The sequence below is a fragment of the Coptis chinensis genome, chromosome 4, assembly GCF_015680905.1.
Source record: "Coptis chinensis isolate HL-2020 chromosome 4, ASM1568090v1, whole genome shotgun sequence".
Lineage (NCBI taxonomy): Eukaryota > Viridiplantae > Streptophyta > Magnoliopsida > Ranunculales > Ranunculaceae > Coptis > Coptis chinensis.
The window spans coordinates 82,637,515-82,643,794 of NC_141459.1; positions in this window are offsets into that span (position 1 = coordinate 82,637,515).

Here is a 6,280-nt window from a genome sequence, read left to right on the forward strand (position 1 = left end):
GGATGTGGTGGATCTTGGGGGGGGGGTTAAAGCTAGAAAAATGTTACTTTTATTTAAGTTTTTATCATTTAAATCAAAATCAAAATGTTATGGCTATTGGGGAAAACTCCCACGTGACTTTTTAAGCACACTCGCATTTTATGTTAGGACAAACATGAAAATTTAAATTTATTTCATGTTGTACACATGTATAGTGGTGTTTGCATATTTGTTGAACACATGCATATTGGTGTGTGCATGTGTAGTAGTAGTGTTTGCATGTTTGTTACACACATGCATAATGGTGTGTGCATGTGTGGTATACACATGCATAATAGTGTTTGAATGTTTGTTATGCACATGCATAATGATGTTTGCATGTGTGCTATACACATACATAATGGTGTGTGCATGTTGGTATGCACATGCACATGTTGGTATGCACATGCATAGTGGTGTACATGCATAATGATATGTGCATGTGTGTTGTACACATGCATAGTGGTATTTACATGTGTATCGAACTACTACTCCAAATTTAAAAATATCATTGATGATAACAATATCAAAATCGAGATAAATCATACAATTGATTAACACAAGATTCGAGGATTTGAAAAAAAAAAATTAATTGTTGTTCAATTGTTTGTCGAACCGGTGTCGAAATTGACCAAATTATTTTTCAATTATCAATAATATAGAATTGAAAAATGAGAAGAGTGTTTGTCATAAGAAAATAATATGTTTTCTTATAGCTTAAATCACTAATCACAACACACAAATCAAACTAACTCAAAGATATATGGAAACAACTAGATCTCAAAAAAATTCTCAAGTTTCTAGTTGGAGTTTTTTTTTTGCTAGATGGAGAAGAATATAAATGTTTTCTCATATCTTAAACCACTAATCACAAGTTCACAACACACAAATCAACTAGCTCAAAGATGGAAACAATTAGATCTCAAAAGTATTTTACAAGTTTCTAATTTGAGTTTTTTTTTTGCTAGATGGAGAAAAAGGTCATAATTGTTATTAATAAAAAATAATATGCTGACGTCATCCCGAAAATGTCCTTATAGCGAAATTATTAGTGATGGATATATGCTGATGTCAGCCCATTTTTGTCCTAAAACTATAATTATTGGTCAACCATGCCTAAAACCGAAATTATTTGCTTTCTAAAATGACTTGAATATGGCATATGACACCCATATCTCCATGTTGCATGCTAAATTATCAGTGCACTGGCCTTGCTCTCCAATTAGAGTTTAAAAGCCAATAGATGGGGATTATAGGCCGGTTCGATTTGGGCCTGCACTAACCCATTTTTCACTTCAGAAAACTGGCCCGAATAAAATTGGGGATTAATTTCGCTTCTAGTTTGGTTCCGCAAATAAGTAAGGCTCCAAGACAACCCAATTGCAAAGACGGTATTGCCTTTTTTTGCTTTTGAACCCAAATCTTTTGAACGGTATTGCCTTTCTCTTTTGAACCCCTTCTCTTTTAAACCCAACTCTTTTGTTTCTTCTTCAGCGAATGAAAGCTCATAAACCACCATTGTTAGTATTGTAGATTCTTATTACAACCTCATCTCACCATCCACCTTTGTTAATTTAAGAAATCTGAAAGCCCTAATTTCTAACAATTTAAGAATGAGAAGTTCGGATCAATATAGTAATGAGGATTTGGAAAGAAATGAAAATGCATACAATGAAGAAGATAAATTACCATTAAAGGTAAAATCCTAGCTTTTGGTGATTTATCTTATTTACATTTTTATTGTATGATGTATGTAATTGGCATGTTGTTATTCAATTTTTACTTTTATTTACAACTAATTTGAGCAACAAATTTACATGCATAAAGTTGTTTGCATGTTCTAACACACATGCATAAATTTATTTGCATGTGTGTTGTATTTGTGTGAAATCAGTGAATAAAGTATCACGACTTTTTTAGGGTTATTACATTAAAAAAATTGATTAATTTTTGAGAAGTTTTTAATCATTTGTATCGTATTATTGTTTGTTGGTGTAGACGTATCGTCGGAGGAAGTTGAAACCCAAAATTTTTAGAGAACAAAATGAAGAAAACATAGATCCGAGCCTACGATGTTGCTATAATAGTGGAGAAACAACTCACTGTGACAGAGTTGAAGTGTGCTCCAAATGATGATTGTTGTCATGCACATAGTGTTTTGAATAATGATGACACGTCAATAGAAGTTATGAATTATGAAATTGATGATGAGCATGAAGAAGAAGACGATGATGGTGAAGAAAGTGATGACAATCAACAACAAAATGACGACAATAATGATAGTGGACAAAGTGATGAAGAAGAAACTGATGACGAGGTAAAACTAGATTTATATTCTTTGACATATGTACTGGTCTTTGCATATGCATTACCAACATGCGTACTGGAACCAAATAAGGTGTTTATGCACGTGTATTTTTTTTGTGTTTTTTTCACAGAACTTCACATGCATATTGGTGTATGCATGTGTGGTAGTCTCTGCATGTGCATCATTATACACCTGTTTTAATGTTTATTTATATCATGTTTTAAACCATTTTAGTATTTCATGCAGGCATTCGAACATGATTTTGTTGTTGTACCTAAAAAGAGTGGAAAAAGAAAAAGAGTTGACAACAAAAGACAAGTGAGTGAAAAAGATGCATCGGCGGCAAGAAAAGGCACGAAGAAAGCTCCGCCTAAGAAGAGAGAAAAGGAAAGAGGAATTGTGACAAAGAGAAAACAAGATTATGTTAAAAGTGAGCAACAACAATTTTGGTGTAGTTTAATCACAAGTGATTGACTTGATTGCACAGCTGAAGAAGAACAAAGATTTTGGAGTGGCACATGTAGCAGCTATGGAGAGGACACCTTTTTCTTGTATTTTTAAATGTTTCTATGAAGAAATGTTTGGCAAGATGCATGTTTGGTTGTCCACAAATACGATTCTTCAGCTTTTGAAGCATTACTCAAGAGATATGAAAGCTTTTAAACTTGGAGACCAACACGTACATCTCACAGTGGAGGATGTTGCTGTTACGTTTGGGCTACTCGTGAAAGGCATTTGCATACAATGTACTGCGAAAGTGAAAGGAATTCGGCAAGATAAAACAACAAGGTTCATTCGAGATTATCTCAGTGGAGCGGGATGTGTATTGCATAAGAAAGATATTGAAGGTGCAATCATGGAGTGTCTCAAATCCAAAACAGAGACCACATATGAATACTTTGCAAAGCTCATGGTGTTGTTCATGATGTCAATTGTATTCTTTACAAACTCCAATTTTCATTTAGCGTGGCATTTTGTGAAGCTTGTTGAGAACTCTAAAATTTTCTATAAAAGAGCATGGGCCGAGGCCATACATGGTAAGCTGATGGATGAAGTGCACAAGAACTGTGATACTAAGAAATCATTCTTTGGGTGTACAATACTGCTTTTGGTAGGAAAAGTTGTTAATTTAAATTTTTTTGCTTACTATGTTGTTTAAATAGATACAATTGAAGTGTTATTGATTATTTAAATATTTGACTTTGTCTATTGTGTAGTTTTGGATGTGTGAGCATACAAAGCTCACACAAAAACTACCAGGCACTGAGAAAGCATTTCCGAGATGTAGGAGGTGGGATCTACAAGATCTAGCATCAAGAATATATCATAAGACAATCCAAAACTTGAAGAGTACTTGGGTAATTGCACATGCACATTGATTTTTTTCCCCCTGCCAAGTTCCACATGCGTACTGGTCTATGCATGTCTTGTGCCACATGCATAGTGCTCTTTGCATGTTCATCAGGAATGTTAATTCTATTCAGTTTTTTTTTTTTATTCATTCTATAATAGGTGATTATTGAATTGAAATTGGCCGATGAAGAAAAATGGTTGTTAGAAGATGGTGCAGAAGAAGAAGCAGAAGAAGAAGAAGACTTGGAATCTTTGAAGAAAGTGGTTGTAGATTTGAAAAATGAGAACTTGGAATTGAAAAAATTGCTTGAGGAAAGAGAAGAACAGAACAATGATGAGAGATGTACATTAAATGTAGGAATTTCAAAGTTGAATGAAGCTGTGAGGGTCTTGACAACGGAGAATTAGAGATGAAAAGATTCAAAATTGGTTGAATACCAAGAACCCTCCCCGGATATCATTGTTAGTGGTAATGATGTTGATGCTCCAACTCAAGTAGTGCATGCTGAAAACTATTTGGAAGTCTACCATACCCCCTCCCCAATATGTGGTGATAGAGATGATAAGTTTCAGCAAGCACCTACTGAAGATGTAGTAATTGAGAAGGGAGAACCATCTCCGGTTAAACAACCATCTTATGTGCAGAGAATAAAGGATAAAAAGAGGAGACCAAAAAAATTATCTAGTGGTAAGACACTGGTTTTAAAGAAGGTGAATCGAAAAAAGACAACCAAAGGAAAGGAAATTCAAAAAAACGATGCCAACGATTTTGAGGAAGGTTCAAGGAGATTATTGAAATTGGATGATAATAAATTTATGCATCTACTCTCCAAAGATCAACAAACTAAGGTCAAGACATTCTTCACAATGGCAGACAACGAGTAAGTTAAATATTCTTGAAGTTTTCAATTTGAATATCGTGAATCCTCTTATTTTCATTACTTGCTTGTATTAAGTATAATAGCACACATGCATAATGGTCTATGCATGTGTATTAATGTGTTTTTTAGTAATATTTTAATGTATTAACTCAATGCAGGACTGTGGCATGGAAAGACAATGACCTAGAAATAGTAGGATCCCAAGTTGAAGATCTCATGTTTGGAAGGGAAGTCGACTTTCAGGTATTTATTCAATATCGGATAGTATTAATTATATTATTTGCTTGAGTTAATTACCATTACTAAATGTTTGAAATGCTTTTTTGTAAAAAGATTATCGAGTGGTACGCTAGGGTCCTTATTGACGACATTGGGGATAAATCGAAATCATATGTCCTACCCACAAACTTATGGGTATATTCTTCACGTTGGTTTTTATTTTTATTTTTTTCCCTATAAATTAAACATGAATTAGCAGTGCAGTCCATGGCAGTGAATAACACCTCTAACTTCTTTGCAGAACATTGTTACATATAAGAGCCCGGGTGATTTGTTTGTGGAAGAACTGCTGGGAGACATATACCTCAGTTTTGACAACTTGATTATCCCAATGAACTTTGGCAAGACAGAGACGGGCACAAAAGGGTGCCATTGGATATTGCTGCATATGGATAGGACATGGGAGTGGGAGTACTACAACTCTGCCCAGACAAAGAATAGCAAAAATGACAAATTCATCAAAAGTGCAAGAATTATGGTATGATTAAGCACTAATGCTATCACCATTGTCAAAGACTGGAAAATATACTTTTTAGCTAACATCACAAGGTCATTGTTAATGCAGAAAACAAGAGTCCTTGCTACAATCAACAAACGTCTAGCTATAGAGAACCCAACAGAAAGGTTGATACCGGATAGAAAATTGGATGTCATGCCCTGTAACTAGCAAGAAACCACGTAAGTACCATTCTTTTAAGAATTGAATGAATATATATTCTTTTAAGAAATGATTTTACTTTGACATTTATATTAATACTTTTTCACCATTCAGGAATGATTGTGCTATATACATGTGCTTTTTCATGGGAACAATAATCATGGGGGCTAGTAAGTTTCTAACCTCAAAGTTGAAGAAACATGGTGTGGACTTCTTGAGAGCATAAATGGCATACCAATTGCTGTGTGACGATACAAGAAGTTGAAAGCTTAACAATGACATTCAAGAATCAAGAGAAAGACAAGTAAAGAAGCGGAACAAGGAAGTCATGAATGAAGCATTAGATAGAGATTGAATTGGTCAAGATAGAGCCTCGAGTGTCTGTTGTTAGTAATAGTCTTTTAGTAATAGTAAATGTTTGAGGCAATCTCTGAGACAATGTTTGAGCCAATGTTTCAACTTGTTGAATGCTATTTCTTTCTAAGGGTAAATATTTTTTTGCGAATTGGTTGTAAATGCATGCGTGTCTATTTTTTCAAATTGATTTTACATGCATACAGGTCTATGCATGTGTTTACAGGTTTACGAAAGTAGAAAAAAAAGTACATGCTTACTGGTAATATGCATGTGTATTGCGAATTGATTTTACATGCATACAGGTCTATGCATGTGTTTACAGGTTTACGCAAGCACAATGTAGAAAGAAAAGTACATGCAAACTGGTAATATGCATGTGTATTGCGAATTGATTTTACATGCATACATGTCTATGCATGTGTTTAC